The sequence below is a fragment of the Sminthopsis crassicaudata genome, chromosome 1 (assembly GCF_048593235.1).
Source record: "Sminthopsis crassicaudata isolate SCR6 chromosome 1, ASM4859323v1, whole genome shotgun sequence".
In the NCBI taxonomy this organism is placed as follows: Eukaryota; Metazoa; Chordata; class Mammalia; order Dasyuromorphia; family Dasyuridae; genus Sminthopsis; species Sminthopsis crassicaudata.
Window position 1 is genome coordinate 80,088,365 of NC_133617.1, and position 27,327 is coordinate 80,115,691.

Sequence of the window (27,327 nt, forward strand, 5' to 3'; positions counted from 1 at the left end):
TGCTGAGTACTTTCAATGTGGCAGGGAGTTCACTCCTGATATCAAAAGGCAAACTGTCATTGAAGAACAGCTCTGAAATTAGAAGTGGATTGAGCAAAGACCTTGTGGGGAGATAATTATGGGTCAGTGAGTCTTGGTAATGTGCAAAGTGGCCATACACTGAAGTTGGAGTCAGAAAGATTTGCATTTAAATCAGGTCTTTGGTATTCTCAGGCTATGTGAATCTGGGCAAGTCACCTTTTTGGAACCTCAGTTTCCTCTTTTGTAAAATGGAATTAATCACATCTTAACTCACCAGACTGTTGAGTGACTCAAATGAGATCATTTATGTAAAGCATACAGTGGAAGGTTAATAAATGGCTGACTGTTAAATGACAATTATCCTCCTGTTGACATTTTCTGTATGAAAAGAATTGGAAGCTGTTAGCTGGTTATTTCCTGTGGTCTTTATCTTGACATTCTGTGCCACCTAAAAATGCTTCTGATCTACATAAGAGAGTACTTCCAAGGTCATTTCATTTCCACTGCTTGTTCCTTCCCAGATGAAAAGGGGCAGCAAATTTTCAAGTAGTATTTAAGCTATTTTCAAGGTTCTTGCTACTTTACCTGTCCAATTAGATGAGTTTTTTTTTTTTCATTTTCAAATCAGTACTGAAAATTCCCAGGCAACAAGAGTTAACAAGCATTTATTAAGTGATTATTATGTGCCAGGCACTGTTAAGTACCAGGGGTACAGGTAAAGGCAAAAACAGAGTCTGATATTAAGGAGCTCCTGTTCTTTTTTATCATTATGCTTCTTCTTAGTTTTATTTTTAAGCATTGAGCATTTATTTTTATTAAAGTTTTTTATTTTCAAAACATATGCATAATTTTCAGCATTCACCTTTGCAAAACTTGTGTTCCAAATTTTTCCCTCCCTTATGCCCATCTTTTCCTCTAAATAGCAAGTAATCCAATAAATGTTAAACTTGCATATACATTTCCACAAATATCATGCTGCACAAGAAAAATCTGGTCAGAAAGGAAAAAAATTGGGAAAGAAAACGAAATGCAAGCAAACAACAACAAAAAAGTGAAAATACTATGTTGTGATCCCCACAGTTCTCTCCCTGGGTGCAAATGGCTCTTTCTATCACAAGACCATTTGAAATGGCCTGAATCATCTCATTGTTGAAGAGAGCCACGTCCATCAGAATTGATCATTGTTTAGTCTTGTTGTTGCTGTGTATAATGATCTCCTGGTCCTGCTCATTTCACTCAGCATCAGTGCAGGCCTTTCTGAAATAATCTTGCTAGTCATTTCTTACAGAACAATAATATTCCATAATATTCATGTACCACAATTTATTCAGCCATTCTCCAACTGATGGGTATCCTCTCAATTCCCAGTTTCTTGACATCACAAACAGGGCTGCCACAAACACTTGCATACATAGGAAGGAGCTCTTGTTCTAATGGAAGAGACAACATATCAACAGTTTTGCATATTCAGGATACATCCGGGGAAATGCTGGGCAATCTTAGAATCTGGGATGGGAGCAAGAGAAGGGGCAAAGGGCAGAAAGTTATCTATGGTCAAGGAAGAACTTGCAATTAGGAAGAGATCAGTGAAAAGATCTCTGGCTTTGAGACACAGGAAACTGAGTTAAAATTCTGCCTGTGAAGCTTACTGCCTGTGGTATTTCCAGTAAATTGCTTAGGTTCTTGGAGTCCAGCTTTCTTCTGTAAAATGAGGATGTTGGTCCAGAAATTGCCCCTAGGGCCGTGGTCCTAAAAGTTGTAAGAATTTGGATATGAGGGGCGGGATTTGGGGAGGGTACTGAATTCCAATTCTGACATGTATTTCCTTTTTGATCTTAAGCAATCCTTTGTGGGCCTTAATTTCCACATCTGTCAAAAGAGGAAACTCAAATTAGATGATCTCTAATTCAGTTTTAAGTCTTAGGATCTTCAGTACCCCTAAGAGCTCTAGGAGTGAGCCCATTTCACAGAGGAGGAAAAGAAAGGGCCCTTTAGTGAGGGACGGGCAGGCTCCAGCTAGTGACTCAGGCTGCTGTTTTTTTTCCCGGGCTAATTGGCTAGCTCAATTAGCAGGGCTCAGGAAGCCCGGAAGCCCTCCCTGCTGGGCCAAGGCCATATAAAGGCACCTACCTACCAGGCGCTCTCCTCCAGTCTCCAGTCCTGGTGAGAAGTCTCCCCACGATGAAGCTGTGTCTTGCTGCCTTGCTTCTGTTGGCTGCATTGTGTGTGAATTTTGGTAAGACTAACTCCCTACCTGCCCAGGCTTTTTCTGGTGGTGGTGAAGTTCGTGGGAAGGAGGGGAGAGATTTAGGGATAGGATATTGGGGAATCCGTATTATATTTCTGTAACGTGCACTGAAAGTCTTTCTGTGTCTGGGAGTTAGAGACAAAGTGGGTTTCTATTCATTTGGAATCATTCCTCTTTATGTGGCACTCACTGAAATTAAATCTGTGTCTTTCTAGTTCTTAAAAAAAAACCTTATTTTGTGCCCCCCTTTTAAAAGGTAATAGTAGTTCATATTTCTATAGCATTTCTTCATAACAGTTTTTTGATGCAAGGAGTTTGAGTATTTTTATTTTCATTTCACAGACAGAAAAACTGAATCTCAAAGATGGAAAAGTGACTTCCTCAAGCTAGGAAGTAACAAAGACAGAATTTGAACTCAGGTTATAGGATCACAGTATTTTGAGCTGGATAAACCAGACAGGGGACATCATGCCCAAGAACATGCAGGTAGTAAATGACAGTACAGACAGAATAGGTTTCTTATATTCATTTGCAAAGCTTTTTAACAATTGCATGATTTCTATCCAGGATTGTTTTATGGTATAATTTGATTGGTTCCAAGACAGTGGATAGAGCATTGGGCCTGCAGTCAGGAGAACCTGAGTGTAAATCCAAATTTAGACACTAGTTGTGTGACTTTGAGAAAGTCACTTAACCCTATTTGCCTCAGTTTCCTCGTCTGTAAAATAAGCTGGAGAAGGAAATAGCGAACCACTCCAGTATGTTTGCCAAGAAAACTCCAATGGGGTCATGAAGAATTGGACATGACTAATTGATTAAACAACAATTGAAGGGTTCCATAAAAGACCACCTTTACCCAAAGACAAGTCCCCTGAAATTGTAGATTCTTTTAGTTTATTAACTACCTTTTAAAAAAGCAAACCCCTGTGGGAGAAGTATTATGCAAAATTGTGGTCATATCCTTGAGTTTGCAGGACCTGAGTTCATCATTGACTCTGAAACTTGTTATCTGGACAGGTCAGTCCCATTCTCTGAACTTTCATTTCCCCAACTATAAAATGGGATTCATAGCACTCAAACTGGCTACTTCACATGGTTATTACCAGCAAAGTACTTTGTAAACCTCAAAGTGCTATAGAAATAGGAGCTATTATTACCGGGCACCTCAAAGAGCACCTAGTTAGGGCTCTCGATAAATGAGCATCGGACTGTATACAGCAAGCATTTAATAAGTGAGTGCTGGATTCCATTTATTCTGAGGCAAAGCACTTTGGTCTGGACATGGGCAAGTTCATTTGACCTTACAGTAGCCCTTGTAGAAGTTAGTGCCTGGATAATTATCCTCCCCATTGTTGAAGTTAGGATGAGGACCTAAGTGGGATGGTCATTTGTCCCAGGTGAATCCCTTTTGGAGTTTGAGAATGAAAGCTCTGTAGGATGGTTCCCAATCTGAGACAGTTCCATTTACAATAGTAGCACACTGTTATGAGTCATGATCAAACTCTATCAGTCATTCACACTTTGATGGGGACTCACCTCCTAATAGCTAGCTAAGGTGTATTTCCCTAATGAAATGAGTGGTTAGTTGCTTTTATTGTTATTATTAATATTATTATTATTATTTGGAGCAGGATATTAATTCTGGATTTGGCTGAAAGCTCTGTAGGATGGTTCCCAATTTGAGACAGTTCCATCTATAATGGTAGCACACTGTTATGAGTCATGATCAGTCATTCACACTTTGATGGGGACTTACCTCCTAACAGCTAGCTAAGGTGTATTTCCCTAATGAAATGAGTGGTTTGTTGCTTTTGTTGTTATTATTGTATAGAGCAGGATATTAATTCTGGATTACGGAAGCATTATCCTGGAGAAAGCCTGGGTGGGAACTTCCAGTTAAGATGAGAGAGACTGCTGAGAGACATCTGAGATGTTGAGAGGTCTCAGGTTCCTTGGGATTTTGATTTGGGCTTATTTTATAAATTCTCAAACAAATTGACTTAAGGTAAATGTCATTCCACTCATCTCAGTGACTACTCATCTAAAATACTGTTTCTCTTCATGGAATCTTCCTTGATTTACTCATGCACAAATTCTCCCATCCCTCTCCCAAGAATATCTGCCCCTCAATTTCTGTTCCTCTCCTATGGCCCTTTCATGTCCTACCTGGTACTGAAGTGACCTGTGTCTATACCAGAATTCATTCGAGAATGTAAGCTTCAAGGATATAGGGGATGTTCTTATTCCTCTCTGCCCACTCTAATGTGCCAAGCTCAAAGTCTAGCATATGGCCCATGCTCAATGAATATTTTTGAATGAATGAAGAGCAATTACAATACTTTCTAGAATACTACCTACCCACTTCCTCCCCAAGATGATAGGAGATATGTCATTCTTATAATCTCCCTGGTGTTACCAATGGCAATGGTATGAAAAGAGGCCTGAATGTGAAGGTGGAAGGCCTGAATTAAAATCCTACTTTTGCCACCGATTAGCTCTGTAATGCTGGACAAATCACTATCACTGTGTCAGTTCCCCCATTTGTAAAATGTGTCTAGTGATGATTCCATTCCCAACTTTACAGGACTGAAGTAAGAAAAAACTTTACAAACTTCAAAGCATTGGAACATGTGAATTAATAATATTATTTTGGCAGTTATTTTATTTTTAAATAATAACTTTATATTTTCAAAACACGTGCCAAGATAGTTTTCAGCATTCACCCTTGCCAAACCTCGTGTTCCAAATTTTTCTCCCTTCCTTTCCCCTACTCCCCTTAGATAGCCAGTAATCCAATATAGATTAAACATGTGCAATTCTTCTAAACTTTATTTCCACATTTATCATGCTGCACAAGAAAAATTCAATATTTTTATTTCTAGCTCTTCCCCTTGCACAAATTTCCCTTTTTGTGGGCTTCAGTTTTCAGTGTGATGGAATGAAAAGACCATTAATTCTTTAATTAAAAGGGGCTTGAAATTCAAGACTCATTCTGTGGCTTCGGGAAAGTCCCTCCACCTCTCACAGCCTCAGTTTCCTTATCTGTAAAATGGAGTGATTCAACTAACCCTCTAAAGGTCCCTTCTGTCTCAGACATTCTGAAACTTTATGTTAGAAAAGCAAAAATAAATAGAGAGAGGGGACATGATTAAAGTCTGCAGATATTTGAGGGGATGTCATAGGGGACAGCACTCTTGCTCTGTGTGACCCCCAAAGGAGAAAGAGAAAAAGTTGCCAGGAGGCAGATTTCAACAATATGTATATGTTTGTGTATATATGTATATGTGTATACATGTGCCTACATATATGTTTGTGTATTTATATGTGTGACTACATATATGTTTGTGTATTTATATATGTGACTATATATGTTTGTGTGTATGTGCTTATGTGTTTGCATGTATTTGTGCATTGCATGGTGTGGGTGAAGATGTATTGTCGTGTATGTTGCATGCACGTGTACACATATGTTATATCGTTTTGTGTTGGACTGTGTACAGTTGTGTATTTGTATGTATATCTGTGTATATGTATTTTGTGATAAGTTTCTTGTGTTTCCACACACAAGTTTATTGTAATCTTAAGTTTCTTCAACTCTAAGATTCTAAGCCTCTATGACCTTGGACTTTTACCTCTCGCACTGCTTTTATTTCTTTTCTGAGTCCTCATAGACACAGGACAGCAGGTCAGGCCCCAGAGTTTATCCTGCATGGGGTCCCCCGCCACGGTGACAGTCCCCCCTGTACTAGATGCTCCATCTGTAATCCTGCCGGGAAAGCCTGACCGTTCCCACTGCAGATCTCCATCCCCTCTTTGACCTTCCTTATCATTCCTTTCCTCTCCCAGCTCACTCCCTAGAATGCCACGTGTGCTGCGGGCCTGAGAGCTGCCGGGCTCCTGTCGAATGCTCCCCAACAGACAAGTACTGTCTTATTACCCGGGCAAGTGAGTATTCCCACAGCCCGTCCTTTCCCTGGACCCCCGTTCCCTCTGCCTTCCCCTTCCCCCAGGTGGGACGTGGGCTAGGAAGTCACACCTGGCTAAGCCCCCATGAGGCGAAAGGCTGCCATACGGGGCCATCTCCTCCTCCCACCCAAGGAAGTGTAGAAATTTGCCTTCCTCGTGGGCAACCCACCTGCTCATAATCACCACAGCATTTGGAGAAGGCTTTAAGGTTTATAGAGAGCTTCTAAAATCTTACCCCCTTTTATCCACCCAGCAACCCTCTCAGGTAGACTACTCAGATGAGAAAACTGGAGCTGGGGGTAAGGTTCAGTGATTTCCCCAGGATCACAAGGCTAGGGAGAGGCTGGATTTGCACTCAGACCCTGCATTGTACCCATTGCACCCATCAGGTACATAACTGCTGTGACTTTGCAATGGAGAAATCTCAAGAAAAGAACAAAAGTCCTAGACTTCCTGGCTGTGCTTTATGCTTGGCTAGGGAGAGTTAATGTCTGCTGAATGAGGAACTGATGTGGGCAGAGTCCTATATAATATTAGGAATACCAAAAGTCAAGAAAAGATTTTATAATTGCTGAGGTACTGTCCTTGGGGATTCTCTGGTTTGAGCAGAGATTACTCCCCTTTGCTGGTCCCAGCCTCAAAGGGACAAATAAAAAAAAGTCCTGGGATTCTACAGTAATGGCCAACATTCCCCTAGCCCTTCAAGCTTTGCCATTATAATCCTTTCCTCATTTGAACTTGTAAAGGAACCAGGGCAATCATTATTATCCCCATTTAATTGGTGGTAACTGAGGCTGGGTGAGATACCCACGGCTTCACAGCAAGTAAGTGCCAAGCTTTGCAGACACTCCTGTGTCTTCCTGACCTCCAAAACTTTTCCATTCTACCACATTGTCTTTTCAAAGTCACACAACATATTTTGATATTTGGAAAGATGCGCAGAGAACGCACCCTTTGGAATAAGGAAGTCTTAGGGTCAAATTCTACCTCTGACTCTATGTGATCACAGCCAAGTCACTGCTCTTTGAGCCTCAGTTTCCTCATTTGTAAAAGGGGATAATAATACCTGTGGAGAGATTCACATACAGGGATTACAAGACTCAAATAAGATAAGGTATGTAAAATTCCTTGCTAACTTCAAAGCATTACATAAATAATGTTAGTTATTATTGTTGTTATTGTTGTTGTTATTCTCCTTGATTGCATCACTAACTAACCTAGTAAAAATTAAATATGCCTTGCTAGAAACACAGTGTATGGAAGAAAATCAGGTACAAATAAGGTAACCATCGTCAAAGACTCCCCGGAGGAGGAGTTTTCTCATAGGACTCAATAACCCCAGTGTGGCTGTCTCTGGCCAAATTCTTTCCCTCTTTTCCTAAAAGAGGTGCTGTCCTATATTGAGATGAGACCCAGATTGAGGGGTGGGGACAGAGAGTAAGCAAAGTCTGTAAATTAAAATGGGGCATGAATGACATTTTTATTGATGTTAGCCCTCACTTTATAATCCCCAAGGGTTCATGAAGAGTTTCCTCACAACTCTAGTAAGTAGGTCAGACAGTCAGTCCTTCAATAAACATATATTAAATGTCTACCAGACACTGGTCTAAGCCCTGAAGATACAAAATGAGGCAAAAGACAGCCCTGCTCTTAATGAGCTCATAATCAAGTAGGGTGGATATTAAGCGATGAAATATGTACGAGTGAGCTATATGAGGGGGGATAAAATAATTAAAAGTCTATTTGCTTGAGGGGGCAGCTGCCCTAGGAGGGGGATCAGTGGATAAAGCAATTGTCTCAGAGTCAGAAAGACCTAAGTTCAAATGCACTCTCAGACACTTATGAGTTGTGTGACTCTGGGCAAGTAACTTAATTCTATTTGCCTTGATTTCCTCATCTATAAAATGAGCTGAAGAAGAAAATGGCAAATTCCTTCAGTATCTCTGCCAAGAAAACCCCAAATGGGGCCACAGAGTTAGACATGACTGAAATGATTGAACAACAAATAATTTGCTTGAGGCAAGGGGCATTTACCCTAAGTGTCTGCAGGGGAAATCATAAGCAATTAGATTCCTGTGGATTTTTATCTATTGAGCCTCATCTGGAAAGGGTGCTATTTAAATGGAGAAAAGGTTAAGACCTCCTAGAAGTATCTCACCCCATTTCAAATTTTCTCCCTCCCTTCACTGTCATAGAGCTTGCAATTCTACTATTAGAGATTAATTCCATTGGTTTGAGACTCATTCCCCAACTGAAATGCCAGGCTCCCAGAGAGATCTCACATTAAGCCATTTATAATCTCGTGCATCCTAGAATAAGTAAAATAGCTTGGTGAAGTGGAAATAGTCCTGAAAGTCAGAAGAATAGGATTCTGACTTCCTTCTCTGCACCTCACTTTCCCTATAAGTGAAAAGAAGGGATTAAACTGGATGATCTAAGATCTATTTCTGCCCTGACATTCTAAGTCATATAAATGTACTGAAGCTCTAATATTATAAGATTCTGAATTCCAATGATCCTGGGGAGAAAGGGTATTTGTTGAAATTAGCTCAGGTACTACCTCCTAAAATCCCTTCCCCCACTTTCTCTTTGGGTAGAAATGATCTTTCTCGCCTGGAATACCTCATAGCACTTTTTCCTGGATCCCTCCTTTGTACTTCTCACTTCTCTGTCTGCATCTTCTCTCTCTATCTATAGATTGTAAGCCTCTTGAGGGCAGGAAGTTGCTCTCTATTTGTTTTTTGTATCTCTAGGGGGAAAAAGCAGAGAGACCGGAACTTGGTGCTTATTTAATAAATGTTTGTTGTTTTAAATGGAAAAGGGCCTTTACTCCTAAACTTTCCATTTCCTAATTTTAGCCTGTTTTATAAATCCAGGGCTTCATCTGTTGCTGAAATATTTTATTCTTCTAGCTTTTAAATCAACAATGTCAGGAAGTGGACATCAATAAAGATTGGTGACCTAAACTATCTTGCCAATTTAGGCCTCCAGGTGCTGGGTCCCCTGAAGTGGGTGACTCACCATCTCTGTGTCTTTTATTACTCATGAGAGCTGGGAATAACTCCTGCCCCAGGACTAACCCAGCAAGTGCCATATGAACCCAGAAATGATGGGCAGATAATACATATACATATACACAACCCCTCCCATGCTTGCTTAATGACAGGCCAAAAGAAGCTTCAAAATCCACAAATGATAGATGCCAAGTCCTGGACCTAGAAGGTTGTCATTACCTTGAATTCCTGGGGAGCAAGACTTAATGCAGCAGAATAACAGAGATGTTAGTCTGATAACCCCAAGATGGAAATGAGTGAGGGAATTACACTCTGGGGCTCCCCCAAATTCCAAAAGTCATAGGTTGATAGAGGGATGGAGAACTACATGAAAGGTCACAAAATGTACTAGAAAGAGCCCTGGATGTGAATCCTCCCAGCTCTTTTGACTGGACCCTTTTAAAGTCACTTATTTTTGAAGGATAACCTTTAAAGTCCCTTTTCACTCTCAAGCTTGTGACCTTGTGACCAGTTATTTTAATAACAAGAAAATTACCTCCACTTTACTGTTTTTCTTTTCTGAATGGCTCCATTGATAGTCTGAGCTAATCTTTAGAAACTCATAATCTAGAAAGAGTAAAGGATCTTATGGAATGTTTTCATTCATTCATTCAACAAATATTTATCAAACGGATCCTATGCTTGGAGCTAAGGGAGCTCAGAGCTACATAGTTTAGCTAAGATGCCATCCCTGACCAACAGAGTGGGTTGAAAAGAACAGGGACACTATCCCTCTACAATGAATGGTATTCAATATGGATATAGTACCTCATTTATATCTCAGAAGAATCATCTTTGATTCTCAGAGTAGAAGAGAGAGGGAGGAAACTGAAAGAGAAATCCCAAAGGAAACTTCTCTGAAAGTTGATTTGTAATCACAAAAAATGTAAAATGTCAGTACTGCAAGAAATCTTAGGGGCTATCAATAGAGAAGAAAACTACAGCTTGTAAGTGGGGAAAGGACTTTCCCAAAATCACTCAGTTAATAAAAAAATGTCAGACAGAAAACAGTTAAATGACTTGCCCATGATCTTACAAATAGTATCAAATCGGGGGCAGCTAGGTGGCGCAGTGGATAGAGCAACAAACCTGAATTCAGGAGGACCAGAGTTCAAATCTGGTCTCAGACACTTAATACTTCCTAGCTGTGTGACCCTGGGCAAGTCACTTAATCCCAGCCTCAGGGGAAAAAAAAAAAAAGTATCAAATCAAGGATACAGCCAAAGACTTCCAACTCCAAGACCAGAGCTCTCACCACTACTTTGCTTGTCGATATTATTGGGCATATAACCCAACTCCCTCATTTTACAGAGTGGATAACTGAGAGTGAAAGGTCAGAAACTTGATCTACCTAAAATTTCACAGGATAGTATCATAACAAAGCCTTGAACCCAAGTCTTCTAGATCTAGATGCCATGATCTTTCCTCTGTAGAACTGTAGGAGTACAAAACTTTAGATTGTGGTCTATAAAACTCACCAGGCTTACTGTCCCAGTACACTCAATAGCACCCTGGATTTTAGCTATGTTTGCCCATATCTTCTGATGTCCAGATGGATACTTGAATGGCCTTAGAAATGGACTCTTGAGAATTAGAAATACAATGTTCATAACCTACTATCTTTGACTAGATTCTTGAAAAAAGTCCTTGGAGGCAAGAGGGTCTAAGACCCATTCTTTAAAAATGTATTTGAATCTATTTATTATATATATATTGGAAATGAAATCTTAATCAAATAAAATATTAGCAAAGAGCAACATATTACAAAGCTTATACATTATGACCAAAGTAGACTTATGTAGGGATTACTGTAAAGACTTCTCTACTCACCTCAGTTAATTGTTCCCCTTTACTCTTATTTTCATTGAATTTGTTTATGCAAAAACAATTTAAAATATTGTGTCATCAGAATTGATCATTTTATCTTTTATGATCCTCTTTTTTAAAAAAAATTAAATTCACAAAACACAATAAATTGGCTTTTCAATTGCATTGAAGTAGTTATCAAAAAAAAAAAAATTAAACTCGTAATCCCTAGGTTAAGAATTCCTCCATCTTGAAAGTAGCTATTCACTAACTTTTAAAAGGGCACTCTTTGTCAAAGCCTAAAAGATTATCTTCCTACAGTTTTGTTTTCTGACTAATGAGAAAGGGATGTGCTTGATTTTTAGAGATTGAAAAGGTATCTGCCTTGTAGAATCAAGCCCCCTTACATCTGACTTCACCTCATAGCAAAGAAGAAAAGAAAAGGTGATTGGTCTATTTGCAGATGTAGTCATATTCTTTTTCCCCCTCAATCAGTGATTTCTCTGATAACTACAATTTCTCCAACTCATTGGGAATTTACTAGCTATGTTAACTTTTATTTCTCTAGGTTTGAAATATCAAAGTGATCTCCTAACAAACTAATAATGAGAATAATAATAATTTATAAACCACTTTAAGATTTTCAAAACACTTCCCACATATTATCTCAATTAATCCTCTCACTAACTCTGCGATTATAACTGTTTAACTGATTATAACTGTTATTATTACTATTATTATACAAAATGTATTTGATACTTTAAAGTTTGCAAAGCACTTTACAAATATTATTTACAAATATTAATATGCAATGTATTATTACAAGTTTGATACAACAACCTTCAGAGGTAAGTAGATAATTATCTCCATTTTACAGATGATGAAACTAAGACTAAGAGAGAGATTGAGTTACTATATCACTCCAGGATCACAAAGTGTCTGAGACAGGTTTTGTACCCAAGTTTCCCTAATTCCTTAGTTATAGGATTAAGAATTGGGAGAGGTCTTGGAACTCAACTAGTTGAAATTTCTCAACAGAAAGCCAAAGTGACTTCTCTCGGGTTGTAGAGGCAAATAAGAGATTCAAACACAGATCTTTGGTGTTTCAATGTTCTTTCCTATAATATCAACACATTAGACTGATTTGGCCTTTCTCCCTTCCCTGCCACACTCTACACTGACTTGCAAATAGATGTATGTACAAATTAAAATGACCATATAATAAAACACAAATTCCTTGAACTCAAACACTTCTGCACCTTTGTGTATGCCCATCACCTACCAGAATACCTAACACATAGTAAGCACTTAAAAATATTTGTTGGATTTTACAGGATTAAGTTGTTTCTCACTGGATTCCTATTCCTGCAATGGAAATCTCCTTATACTTAATAAATCCCAAGCTTGGCCAATAGCTTCCTTATTTCAAGACTCATTTGATTCCACATATTTATAATTCTAACCAATTCTAACTCCTTTCTAATGAGTATCAGCTTCTATTGCAAGAGAATAATATTTAGGTTTAGTGTAAGAAAACATTTCCTAAATAAAGGAGCTGTCCATGTTGTGCTGGGAACAACTCAAACTGGCCAAATCTTATCTTTTCAGTGTGAACATTTACACTGTGGAAATTGGAAAGTGCCACAAATCAAGGCTTGCTTTATTGTTTATTGATTGTCTAGATATAAGAAAGGGACGGCAAAAATTTCTAATGCAAATTTAACTTAAAAGTATGTCCTGCGAACATTCCCTCACTCCCACCCCCAGAGAGCCAGTTGATAAACATTTGCCAGGAAACCCACTCTCGGAGCTAATGAAATGGCATAAGTTATCCAAGAAATCATGAATCCTTACCATGGTAAGTCTCCCAAGTGGTAGCTGATAACCACTTTTTGCAAAGAATCCTGAGTTGAACTGAATGACTATAGAAGACACTTCCATTCTAAGAAGCTCTACTGTTGTAATGATTTGGAGAAACAGAATAAAGGAACATCAGTCAGATGGAGCTAATCAAGGAAACCTCTAGAGTCAATAAATTCAATTTAAGAAATGTGTATAGGGCCATGGATAGGTTTAAAAGTCTTGGTGGAGAGTGCTGGGACAATGGTAAATATCAGTTTTTTAAACAGCAGACTCTAGAGTGTTTTGTCCTACCTCACCTGTCTCTTTTCTTTCTTCTCTCCCAATTCCAGTCAACTCAATCAACCCCAACCATATCCTGGTGATGAAGTCCTGTGCCCCGACGTGCCCGAACAGCACCATTTCAACCGATGGACACGCCATCTCTGTTGCCTGCTGCCAGGCAAATAGATGCAATGGGAAGGCAGAGACAGATGCTTCCACTAGCCTAGTCATCAGCCAAGGGGTTCTGTGGGTGGGTGTCTCTGCCAGCCTCCTGTGGGCGCTCCTCCACGCTGGCTGGTGAAGAGATTTTTCTTGTCCCTACCCCTTCCACTGTCCCTAAAGTTTTCTGTTCCCAAGATCTCTTCACTCAGGACAGGATTTCCAATACCAAAGGGCAGATTTCCTCCCAGGAAAAAAGACCCACAGGATAGGATCTTGTTCCTTCTTCCAGTTCCTTCAGGGAATACAGAAGGGAGAACTCTGTCCTGTAGTCTCATTCCTTAGGTATGAACCTGGCCAATTCCCAGTATTACTATTTCTCTTTCTCCTTTTCTCTTCCCTTTCTTATTTGGGATGCTGATCTTTTCCCTTGCTGTTTTTCTGTCCCCTGAGGATAGGGAAAATTGTTTTTTTGTTTTTTTGTTTTTTGTTTTCTGTTAGGGGTGGTGAAGCCATAATTGGGAGGGGAAGGGAAGAGGTCATGGGGGAACTGTGAAATTTTAATGTTTTAATTAAACAATCACTTCCTTCTTTCTTCTTTTCTACTCTGTCTTACTCAACACTGAGTCCCTTTCCCCTGTTTAATCCTTGGGAAGCTCAATATAACCCCCTCAATGCCAGTCAGGGTGGATGGCCCTATTAAAGAAAGCTTCACTAAAAGAAGCAGCTTTTAATCCCTCTTTACATGGATCATCCCATCATCATATAATCATGTGATTTAGAGATGGGGTGGGGAATGGAGAAGAGTATATGATTTCCTCAAACCTATCCTATAAGCAATAATGGGGGGAGGGAGAGTAGAATTATCTCAGGCATTGGTTTTCCCTAAGTGGAAATTGGAGGGATAGAAACTGAGGAGCTCTGATTAGAGCGAAGAGTGCTCCATTGTCTCAATCAGAGAGCCCACCCTGACATATGATATACCTACTTCCCTCACAGGGATCTGTGAGAAGAAAAATAATAAAAATTATTAACATGCCCTTTGTGTCCTTTTTGAATCAAAGAATATAGGGCAGAGAGTTCTGGATTTAGTCTTAGCCTGTGATGAGGATTAAAATGGTCTATGGTCTCAATGTAGGGCTACAGTTAGGAAGGGTTAAGTTTATGACCAAAGAGTGGATTCAGAGTAAGATATATATATGTAACTTCTTAAGGCCTCCCCCATTACCTTGTGCTTGCATCCTAACCCCAATATCAGCATCTGTAGTCCATGCTTTAGATCTGGGCCCCTGAATTCCCCCTATCATCGAATATTCATTGTTGAAGAGAAATTAAAAGTCATCTAATATCCTCTACCCTCAATTTATTGCCATTTTTAGATTAACAATCTGGGACCCAAAATGAGAAGAAATGTGTCCAAGTCCAAGTCACAGAATGAGTCAAACTGAAAAAAAGACCTGAGCTTTAGATTCCTAATTTCTACTTCCAACCCATGAACACAAATTTGAGCTATTAATCAGGGCATCAAGTTTGGTTGGCTACCAACCTAGTGTCTGGAAATCTGGGATGCTGATGATGGAACTACTCCCTCTCTAACTTGGAGGCATTGATACAATGCTAGCTGAAAATCTGAGTTTTGGAATGATGGAATTCTAAAGACCTTATTCTGGAATGGAATGCTCTGAACCTTTTGCACTTACCAGGTTAGAAGTTCCAGCTACTCTTCATTGCTCACTGAGTTCCCCTAATAGCACCAAGATAAAGAAAGAATAGTTAAAGCTAATAAATCTCTTTGAATGTCACACAGCTAATTAAGAGGCCTCCTTTCCCATACATAATTAGCAACCTGAACTAGTTACAGAATATCTGCCTCTCCAAGGCACATCCCTTACACATCTTCATGGTTCTCTTCTTGGTCTTCCAACTCTCTTCCATGTAGACATGCCATCTGAGACATTCTAAGCATGCATCAGATCCTTATTATGAAAAATGCCTTTTTCAAAAGGAACAAGTTAGGAATATTGTATATTAAGAAAATATAAGAAAATTCAAAAACTGAAATGTGAAAGTATGATGAAAAATGTTAAGGTAAGGATCAATTGGGCCAAGTACCAGGGTGACATTATCATCAGAACGAACACTGGGACTAATATGATATTGTCATCAGATCAAATTACAGATCACCTGTACAAAAAAAAAAGTAAATTGATAAAGAATTTAGGAAACATATCAAAAGTATGATAGAGGAGCAGGATTCACTATTGATATGGAATTTCAATTATTCAAATATCTGCTAGAGCTCTTTCTTTCTCTTTCTCTTTCTCTGTCTCCCTCACTCTCTCCCTTCCAATCTCTCTCTCCTTCTCCCTCTCCCTCCCCCTCTATCAAAAAAAAAAAGTCTTCTTGATAAAGAACCTTCTCTCTTTCTACAAAAAGTGAAGGAACCAGAGGAATTGCTATTCTGGATCTGATTTTCTAAAGGAACTTTAGAAAGCAGTAATCATATCATCTTAGAATTTGTGATGTAGGAAAGGAAAGCTGGTCACATTCTAGCATATATCCTAGATTTTAGGACAGCAGAATTCAAAGAGCTCAGAGAAAGAATTAGCACAATTCCAGGATCTAAAACTCTTTAGAAGCCTTTGATAAAAGTCTGAACACAAAAGAGAAACAATTACAATGGTGATGACAAGGGGGTAGTTGTCTAAAGACTTATGTAGATAGAAGGGAGCTCCTCAACCAACTTTTAAAAAATATGTGTAGCAGATAAATCAGGGGCAAGTGACAAGAAGGATACAAGAGCATGATACAGTTGCGAGCAGTTTCAGAGGGATAAAATTTCAGAACAAAAAGCGTAGTTCTTAAAGTTATGTTGGGGGGAAGGAGGAAAGAAAACCAATGAACTGCTGAAACTTCTACTGAAGGGCATGAGGTAGTTCTAATCAAGGACAGAGAGAGGACAAAATTACTCAACTGTTATTTAGCTTCTTTTTTCTCCACCAGGGAAGATAATATCCAGTTACAACAAAGAAAACAAAAATGGCTAATAAGGAGTTATGTCTAGCACAAGTAGGGAGATAGGAAAAGGGATTAAATTGCTCTGGATGAATTCAAATCCCAAAATCGTGGTGAATTGTATCTTAAGAAACTGAAGAAATTATTGGTTATGATTGTGATGTCAATGACAGTCAATTTTGAAAGGCCATGGCAAACAGGAGAGGTACTTCAAGAATAGAAAAAAAGTAATGTTCCAACTTTCAAAAAGAAAGAAAGAAAGAAAGAAAGAAAGAAAAGAAAGAAAGAAATAAAGAAAGAAAGAAAGAAAGAAGAAGGAAGGAAGGAAGGAAGGAAGGAAGGAAGGAAGGAAGGAAGGAAAGGAAGGAAGGAAGGAAGGAAGGAAGGAAGGAAGGAAGGAAGGAAGGAAGGAAGGAAGGAAGGAGGAAGGAAGAAGGAAGGAAGGAAGGAAGAAAGAAAGAAAGAAAGAAAGAAAGAAAGAAAGAAAAGAAAGAAAGAAAGAAAGAAAGAAAGAAAGAAAGAAAGAAAGAAAGAAAGAAAGAAAGAAAGAAGGAAGGAAGGAAGGAAGGAAGGAAGGAAGGAAGGAAGGAAGGAAGGAAGGAAGGAAGGAAGGAAGGAAGGAAGGAAGGAAGGAAGGAAGGAAGGAAAGGAAGGAAGGAAAGAAAGAAAGAAAGAAAGAAAGAAAGAAAGAAAGAAAGAAAGAAAGAAAGAAAGAAAGAAAGAAAGAAAGAAAGAAAGAAAGAAAGAAAGAAAGAAAGAAAGAAAGAAAGAAAGAAAGAAAGAAAGAAAGAAAGAAAGAAAGAAAGAAAGAAAGAAAGAAAGAAAGAAAGAAAGAAAGAAAGAAAGAAAGAAAGAAAGAAAGAAGGACTATTCAAATAACAGACCATTGAACTTTATTTCAATTTCTGGGGGAAAAAATATCATTAAAGGAATGGTCAGTAAATATCTGTAAGAAAATGGATAGTCACAAAAAGTGACCAGAATAATCCCAGAGTAATTAATTGAGCAGATCAAGGAAATACAATAGATATAATTTTACTGAGATTGCTATTTAGCCACTGAGCAGGGGTTTACCCTCTCTCCCTGGAAAAAAAAAAAAAAGGAGGCAGAGCTGATCCTTCTAGACAATAATTATCTCCAACAAAAGAGTCAGGTTTGAATATAACCTTCCTTTTGATCACTATCCTGAACTCATACTTTTTTTTTTCATGGATGGCTAAATGTTTTCCCTGGCTTCCTGTATTTGAGGCAGTATGGCAACATAAATAATTAGAGAATTCACAGAGGGCTTTTAGCCCAGGGGCAATGGTCTTCAGTACACATAAATATCTTCTGCTTTTTGGAGGAATGTAAGACTATAAGTTATCAGTGTAAATTATCATAGCTAAGCAAGCCTCAAGTTTGAGAAATCCCAACAAAGGTCCAAAGAAGAGGATCTCCAAACTGTTTGAATTCTTGCATTCAATTCAATTTTACTGACTCTCCTTATTATCCTTTTGGCATGAAATGAAAAACAGACATGATTAGGGAGCAATTAAGAATCATTTTATCTTTAGGGAAAACTAGCTTTAAAGTACAATTGCAAACATCAAATAAACAGCATAAAAGGAATGTAGAATTTAAATATGCATTTTTAAGAAGGCTATAAAGAAGAAAAGGAGGTACTTCATTAATCTCTTGGCTTTTTGAGTTGGGGGAAATGGACTAATGATTGGACATAAGCTACATTTTATATGGATGAGGATACTAACCTCCTGATAAAGTTTGAAATCACTTATAATCATTTTCTTTCTACCATTGTCATTGGACCATTTGTACATCTGTCTATTTTTCTCTCTCTTCCTCTATTATAGGATGATTCATAAATCCCTTGATCTGATGGAAAATTTTACCCTTTTCACAATGGCTTTAGAAAGGTCACTTTCAATCTCTGAGTCTAAAATCGGGATCTAAAATTAAAGACAACAGTAAGGGGGAACAAATGGGTCCTTTGCCTCCTAAGGCATAATACCACACTTTCACCTAGGATCTCAAAGTTTCTACAATAATTTGTTGTGACTTCCAGGATTGACTCACATCACAGAACTTCACAAGAGGAAGAAGTTATAAACTTTAACTTGCCCTTTTTTTGGATGTTACAAGCTCTATGAGAATCCTCCTTTGTTACTTCACTGTGGTTCCCAGGTGTCCCTGCATTCTCACAAATAACGTCAGTAGAATATAAGCTCTGGCACAATCTACCAAGTTGTAAAGGCTTTAAATATGGGTCTGGTGATGAACTGGTACACATACCTGTTAGAGGATTAGCCTAGTTAAATCCAAACAGCATCATAGTGAGCCCATGGAATAATTAATTTTCCCCACAGTAATTTTTGACAATTATCTGTTAAGTTATAGAGCAAATGATATATGGAATATGAACTCAGGAAGAGATATTCTTATATTTTGTAGGGAAAACATGTCTACAAAATTATGAATTCTTTAAAAAATGAAATGTGAGATGAAGAAATAATCCCTGAAAAGTGGGACTTTATAGGAAGGAATAAAAGAGGAAGGGAGAGAAGTTGAGGCTTCTCTAATTTATAATTACTCAAATTCAATAATAATTTATTAAGGGTTTACTATATGCCAGGCACTAGACTAGATGCTAGTGATACAAAATTGAAAACAAAATAGTCCCTATTCTCAAGAATCTTATATTCTCTTCAAAATGGGTAAGGAGATACAGCAGAAATAAATTTGAGAAAGGACAAGATAATTTAAAGAGATAAAAAATAATAGCAACTGGGAATGGAGGTGCAGAGATCAGGCTTCTCAGAAGAACTTCCCAAGCTGAACTTTGAAGGAAGAAATGGGTTTTATAAGGATATGCTCATTACACTAAGTAGTTCTTGGATTGGAATCAGGAAGACTGATCTTCCTGAATTTAAATCTGACCTCAGATACTTACTGGTTATGTTATCCTGAGCTGCTCTATCTGCCTACAATGATGGAGAAAGAATGAACTTGGAGGATGAATATCTGAGTTCAAATCTTCTAGTTTTGAAATGAATTGGCTGTGGGGCCCTATATTGATCATCTTCCCTCTCTGAGGCCAGTTTTCTCCTCCATCAAATAGTGGTGATCGCCTTTGCACTATCTTACAGAACTATTGGGAGGAGAGTGCATCATTACATGAATATCCCTAAGGGATCAATGCCATATGGATAACAATATGACAGAGAGATTTACCCAGACCAGGTAACAGTGGAATAGGAAAGCAGAAAAGTCTCCTCAATTCTTAACAAAATAAACAGCTTATTTTGTTATCAATTCCAAATCTAAAGGAACAATTTTTTAAAGAAATAGTGAATTTATATATATATATATATATATATATATAGTTACCTTCTTCAAGGTAGCTATATCATTCTAGGTCCCAGGCACTTCAAAGATTGCTTTTTTTTTTTTTCAAAATTGGAATAGGGTAGAGTATTCCTCTCTCTCTCTTTTTCTTTTTTTAAAGTGCCATAATTTTCCCAAATTTTTGAGCTGAGGAAACTGAGGATGAGCAGAGGGAAGGAAAAAAGCATTTAAGTGCCTACTATGTGCCAGGTGCTGGGCTGAGTGCTTTATATATATAGTTACCTTCTTCAAGGTAGCTATATCATTCTTGGTCCCAGGCATGGATTTCATTAGGAACCTAAATTCTTAGAAATTAGACACCATGGCTTTCAATGCTTCCCCTGGCTCTCAAAAATTCTCATACTTGGAACAGTGCTCTTAATATATCAGATGCTTATTAAACAGTGTTTATTGAATTGAATTGAGTTCTCAAAATCATCAACTAATTAAGAATATAAAGTAAGGTAGAAAGAGTTTTGGACTTGGAAACAAGAAGCCTGGAATCTAATATGGCCACCAGCTCACTATTATGTGACCTTGGGCAAGGAATGACCTTTTTTGCAGCTAAGTTTCTTTCTCTGTAAAATTAAAAAGTTGGATTCATTTCTAAAGTCCTTTTCACATCTAATATTATATGTTCTAAGCTCCCCCTAACTCTGACATTCTGTGCTCTAAAGTCTCTTTGATCTCTTCCTGTCCTATGTTCTAAGTCCTTTCCAATTCGGATATTCTGTGTTCTAAAGTCTCTCTCAACTCTGACAGTTCATATTCTAAGATGTCTTTTTTTTATCTCTTAACATTCCATGTTCTAAGGCCCCTTCCATCTCTCACATTCCATGTTCTAAGGTCTTTTTTTACTGTTCTATGTCCAAAGTCCCTTCCAGTTCTTACATTTCTATTCTAAGGCCCATTCTCTATTAACATTCCATGTTCTATGGCCTTTCCAGCTCTGAATTCTCTGTTTAGGTTGCAAGATGGAGCTGAAAGTTGGGAATGCTAACTCATTCAAATCTGAGACTATAATTCAATCAAAACATAGCTGCTTGAACACTTCAAAGATTGCTTTTTTTTTTTTCAAAATTGGAACAGGGTAGAGTATTCCTCTCTCTCTTTTTCTTTTTTTAAAGTGCCATAATTTTCCACAAATTTTTGAGCTGAGGAAACTGAGGATGAGCAGGAGGGAAGGAAAAAAGCATTTAAGTGGCCTACTATGTGCCAGGTGCTTGGGCTGAGTGCTTTACAAGTATGATCTCATTGGATTTTCACAACTTTTTTTGTTGTTGCTATTTTCCCCCCCATTTTATAGCTGGGGAAATTGAGGCTGGGAAAGATTAAGGCTTGTTCGAGGTCACAGGGGCTAATAAATATCTGATACAGCCATTATTTTACCAGTGTGTGGTGCATGTACATAGTAGTTATCTGTATCGTGTCTGTACACATGTGTGTGGTGCTGCACCTGTTTCTTTGTTGTGTTGAATGTATGTGAGTGCATGTATGTACATGTGTGTGTAATGAGCGCAGTTAAAACTCCTTCCATTTATTTAATACAGAAGGGATGCCTTTGGGTCACCTTGTCCATGGAACACCTTCTGTGCACCCCCTTGTGGCAACGTGGGGACACTAAGTTGTCTGAGACTTACAAACTCCCCAAATGGCAGAGATGGAGAACACTGGGGGCAGATGCTGCTCTCTGCTGGCCAGCGAGGGAACACAACCTGTAAAAAGCAGTCATTCTGTCCAGCGCCCGTTTCACAGAGGGAGGACAGAGACTGCCCAGCTTCCAGGAGCAGGGCCTGGATGCTCTGAGGATCCAGAGTCTGGGTCTTCTGCTGCCGGTTGCCATAGCACCTGCTCAGTTCCCTTGCCCCTCTGGTCCATGCTGCCAGATTAAAGTTCTTTGACAATGCTGGATACCCCTAGCTCAGAATCCTGGCACCCGGGGGGCAGATGGCAGTGGGGGGGTCTCTCCTTGGGGGCTACCTGGCAGCCATCACCTGTGTTCCTGGTTCTTTTCCTCCATGTTGGCCTTTTATTTAGTAAAGTTCTTTGGGTCCCTATCACCTTCAGGAATTTTTCAGTCATTTTTCAGTTGTGTCCAACACTTTTTAACCCCATTTTAGGTTTTCTTATCAAAGATAAATGGAGTGATTTGCCATTTCCTCCTCCAGTTCATTTAACAAAAGAAGAAACTGAGGCAATCAGAGTTAAGTGCCCTTACCCATGGCCATGCCCCATATTAAGCACCTGAGGTTGGATTTGAATTCATGAGACTGAATCTTCTTGCTTCTAAGTATATTGCTCTAACCATTGTACCATCAAGCTTCCCCAAATAGAAAATCCTCTTTCTGTATTTTAAAGTCTTTCACCACCTGATCCCTTCCCACCTACCAGACTTTTATACTATTTCCTCTTTAAATCTGCAATCCGGAGACACTGACCTACCCTATAGCAATTTTCTAATCACTTTCTGGTCTCAATGCTTAGAATGTCAACCTTCACCTCCACAATTGGCTTCTGACAAACTCCCATTTAAACATATTTCCCCTATCTTCTTGTATTTGTGAAACCGAGTCTCCCAAGTGTAACACTTCATAAATATCCCCATTAAATTTCATCTTCCTAGATTCAATCCAATAGTCTATCCAGTCAAGACTGAGAGGGGGCGAGGTGTCTTGGCTCTGTCATTAAATATATTAATTATGCTCCCTGCTTTATACTATTTGTAGGTTTTATAAGAGAGTTCCATCTTTATCCAAGTTGTTGTTATTAATATTAAACAGTAGAGGGCACAGGAGAAATTCCCAAGAGCTCTTTGTTAGAGTCCATTATGTACCAAAAATTAGTCATTGTTCTTTAAGTCCCATCATCCAAACAATTCTGAGTCCATCTAATTATGTCACCATCAACAAAACCTTTTTTTTTTTTTTCACTTCCCAGTCTATAATGTAGGGTAGAGCTATAAAGCTTATTATATATATATATAATGGCCCTTATAACAAGGGCCATCTTTGTTTCAGGCCTCAATAGAGACTAATGTTTGGGTATGGGACTCTGAGATAAAAATTATGCAGAGCTAAAAACTTAGCTAACACTAGGGCTTAAAAACAGTTTAGGTAATTTAGTGGGCTTGACAGTCAGCCTTGTCTGGACAAATTCTATTAAAGACATCTCTTTTTGTCTTTATACCAGTTCTGTGGACTACTTTTAAATATTTTCTTCTTTGCCTTTCAAGACATTCTACTCTCCAAAACATCCTTCTGTTTCTCAAAAAGATCCTTCATTAGTTTTTTTTTTCCTTTTCTCCTAGTATCAATTTAGGCTCTGCTTTTAAAATGCTCTCAATCTCTGTCTTTTTGTTTCTCTCTCAATCTCTTTATCTCTTTCTCTGTATTATATATGTCTCTTTTTATCTATCTCTCTTTGTTTCTCTTTCTCTCTGTCTCTCTCTCGCCTCTTCATCTGTTTATCTATCTTGTATATGAGTGCTCACACTTTCTGTTCTGACAATATCATTCATCCCAATGATTTAATTTACTACCCTTGTGCAAATGACTTCAACATCTATATCTCCATAGTATTGAATGGACCCCAAACAAGTCAAAGAAAAATCATCTGAAAACTCTGGGGAATTTCCACTCCACATTAGAAAAACTGTATATGGAAGCTGATTTAAGTGTATTCCATTTGGCTTTATAAGGCAGAATTATAACCAGGATAGTGGCAGCAAGAAACTAGGAAGAGAGAATAGATAAGATAGAAGTTGACTGGAGGAGAGCAAAATGAAAGAGTCAAAAAAGACTCTCAAAAATTCTAATTTGAGGATTAGAAAGATGGTGATAAATATCAATAGAAATAGAAAAGTTCAATTAAAAAGGTCAAGTTTTATGGGAAAGATAATGCTTTCTATTTTGAACTTGCTGTCATGTAAATAAAATATTTTTCTTCTTTATAGCTAGGGAATAAGCCAGTGATTTTATTGATATAAGAAGTTTCTATCTAAGAAAACTTTCTAACAATGGAGGTCCAAGTTCATAACTCCAAGTTCATAAGCTATTTAGGCTACCAGATCACCATACTGATTAATAAGGAAATTGCAGCCAACTACAATATCTGACAGTTTTTTGCCTTGACCAATGCAAGAATTTGTTTCACTTGATTATATATTTTTGTTACAATACATATTTGTTTTTCTTTTTCTTTCTCCCCTTATAGGGAGAAGTGAGGTTGGAAAGGATAGGAGATGGACTTTGTTCAGTGGGGGGGAAATTATTCTTGTGCTTGTGAAGTTTGCTTTTCTGACTCTGAATAGAGTTCATGAGGGTTGAAGGGTGGGAGAAGAAATCAGATTTTCTCAAACACTTAGCAGTGAATACCCTCAAAATAGTGAATTTGTTATGAGCCAGTGGCTACAAGACAGCAAGACACAAAATATTAATGATATTTACTGAAGGATCTTCTTTTTACAGCCAGTTGAAGTCCTAAGGGAACTGGAAGGAAGTGCTGTGGTTTTTCTAGTCTATATTTCAAATGGAGTTCAGACAGCTATACAATATAAAGCCCAAAATGGTTTTTGGTAATGGCAGTATCAAAAAAGCCTCCCCTGCTCGTCTTTTTCATCCCCATCAATCACACAATGTTCCCTCAATTTGCCTATTCCCAGAAATTCTGAGACAGAGATTGACTAAATGGGATGGTAATGGCAGGATTAGAACAGTCATTTGTCCTTCCTTTGCTCAAGGCTTCCTAATTAGAGGATGTGGAAATTTTATTTACAATTCCAAGAACTAGGATGCTACAAAAGACTTGCACTTTGGCTTATGAAGTCTGAATTTTTTAAAACAAGCAAAGATATTTTTAAGAGTAGTATTTGGGGAGAGATGGAGGTAGTCTGGACCTGTGATTTTATCATATCAGGAGGGAAGGCATTTTCTCCAACAGAACAGAACAGCGATCTTTCTAAGCTTTAAGCTTTCTAAGGCTTTAAAGGCATTGAAACTCAACTTAAGGGATTTAAAGCAAAAATACCAGTAATCAAAAAATTTAATAGATATACAATAGATAACAAGATATACAAGAAAATAAACAATCTGTAATGACTCAAGTAATCTAATTTATACCAAAAATTATGTGGCCACGGATAAATGAATAATCTCAATATCTGCTGTTCATCAAGAAAATAATGGTTCCTTTAATCAAATAGTTTATAGTTTGCCCTTGGGATTTTGCATGTGACTTTTTTGAAGACAACCCAATCAATTCACAGATAGCCACAAAAGCAGCCTAGCACTTCCAATTACCAACAATACATATATTTCTTAAATGAAAAACCCTTTTACATAAACATGAAGAAAGAGATCATGGAAACTACAAACCAGAAATGGAATGAATTGGAACAATCATATTATGTCTAGCCTTAACATAGAACCCAAGTCTGAGATTCTTTATCCAAAATACATTCTATAACATTCTAACCTCTTCAGATCTTCTTTGAATTTTGAACATTCCAGGAGATTTTAGACTGTTTTGATTTTCTTTTTGAATGTTAGTTTTATGTTATTTATAAAATTGATAAGTAGACTATATCTTGCTTTATCTAAGCCAGTGATAAAAAATGTCTGGAAGAATGTTTTACTTAAGAGTACTCCACCAGAACCCTCCCATTCAGCTATTTTCAAATCCATATAACTGTATTACTTTTGTCTCCTTTTCACCATGAAAGTCTGTCAAATGCTTTACAAAAATCTAGATAAATCATATCTCACAGAGTGATATCTCCATATCACTGAAATAATCTAAGCCATCAGAGCTTCCTCTCTAGAAATTTCCTATCAGGTTGTTCTCCTTTAAATTACCAACCAATTTCCACAGGTGACAGCTTTTCTAATAATCTTTTCTGGCAGGAAATGAATTTACTGAAGATGTCTGGCAAACTATTGTTTGACCTTCTGTTGCTGTTCAGTCAAGTTGGAAGCTATAAGTAAAAGGACAAACCAATGTACTTTGCACTGGTACAATCTTATAGCATATAAATGGTAATAAATGGCATGACCATTGACTTCCATGAACAGTACCTCTGTCCATGACATCCAGAAACCATCCTGAAGATGTTTTTCCTTAGGGATCTGATCTGGCAGCCAAAGACCAAAAATCTCCTCCTGAGCTGAAAGGCAAGAATCTAGTCAAAAAAGGAAAATGAGGTTTAGCCATACCTCCCTGGTCCTGAAGTTATATTGGACTCTATTAATAATTCATCATATTAAATTTGGCCCCTTGTACTAGCCTGTGGAGATTTTTTTTTTTTAAGATTCCTGTTCTATCATCCAACCTAACCCTGGAATTGTCCTCAATTTTGATAAGCATACCCTTTAGGTTTTCATCCAAGTCTTTAATTAAGAAAGAAGAAAAAGAAAGAAAGAAAGAAGAAAGAAAGAAAGAAAGAAAGAAAGAAAGAAAGAAAGAAAGAAAGAAGAAAGAAAAAGAAAGAAAGAAAGAAGAAAGAAAGAAAGAAAAGAAAGAAAGAAAGAAAGAAAGAAAGAAGAAGAAAGAAAGAAAGAAAGAAAGAAAGAAAGAAAGAAAGGAAGGAAGGAAGGAAGGAAGGAAGGAAGGAAGAAAGAAGAAAGAAAAAAAAAGAAAGAAAGAAAGAAAGAAAGAAGAAAGAAAGAAAGAAAGAAAGAAAGAAAGAAAGAAAGAAAGAAAGAAAGAAAGAAAGAAAGAAAGAAAGAAAGAAAGAAAGAAAGAAAGAAAGAAAGAAAGAAAGAAAGAAAGAAAGAAAGAAAGAAGAAAGAAAGAAAGAAAGAAAGAAAGAAAGAAAGAACCAGCACAGGACCAAGGACAGATCCCTGGGCTACTCTGCTAGATACCTCCCTCTCTAGGGTGATTTCAGTTGATTAATCACTATCAGCATGGCTAAGATTTATATAGCACTTATTTACTACATATCAGGCACTATGCTAAGCACTTTACAAATTTTATGTCGTTCGATCCTCACAAAAATCCTGGAAGGTAAATTCTATTGTTGTTCCTGTTTCACGGATGAAGAAACTTAATCAAGCAGATGCTGAGAGACTTACCCAGTGGAGTCACACATCTAGTATCTGGGTCCAGGCTTCTAACTAGTTCCGAATCTTCCCAAATGTATCTAATCCCTCTGTCTTCATCTCACTCACCACGAAAGCACAAGAGGCTTTGTCAAATCCTTTTGAAGAGATCCACCTTTATGGCATTCCCCTAATTCACATTTCTTTCAATCCTATAGACAAAGGAAATGAGGGTAGCAGAGTCTAGTCTCGATTAAATCATATTAATCTGTACTTCCTTTCTGAACGTCCACAAACCATCCTTTTAATAAGATATTTTTAGGAGATTATTAAGAAATCAGAGCTACCTCTGCAGTCTATACTTTAAGGACTGTTCCCTCTTTTCCTTTTTGAAAATCTGGATCATGACAGTTAATGTAGGATGTGAAAAAGATCATTAGAGTAGATCAGGTTCAGGGTTTTAGGAGTTCATATTAGAAAGAAATCCAATGAGAACCATCAAGAAAGGAAAAAT

General features: G+C 37.8%; 1 long non-coding RNA gene across 1 annotated transcript; it reads right to left on the reverse strand.

The window, feature by feature from the left end:
• Positions 1 to 298: 298 nt before the first annotated feature.
• Positions 299 to 27,293, reverse strand: LOC141540404 (uncharacterized). Its single transcript, XR_012481539.1, has 5 exons — positions 26,847 to 27,293; positions 25,848 to 25,936; positions 15,078 to 15,121; positions 12,949 to 13,049; positions 299 to 1,451 (listed from the first exon to the last, which is right to left on the reverse strand). It is a non-coding gene; the product is annotated as an uncharacterized LOC141540404 (long non-coding RNA).
• Between the last annotated feature and the right edge of the window lie 34 nt (positions 27,294 to 27,327).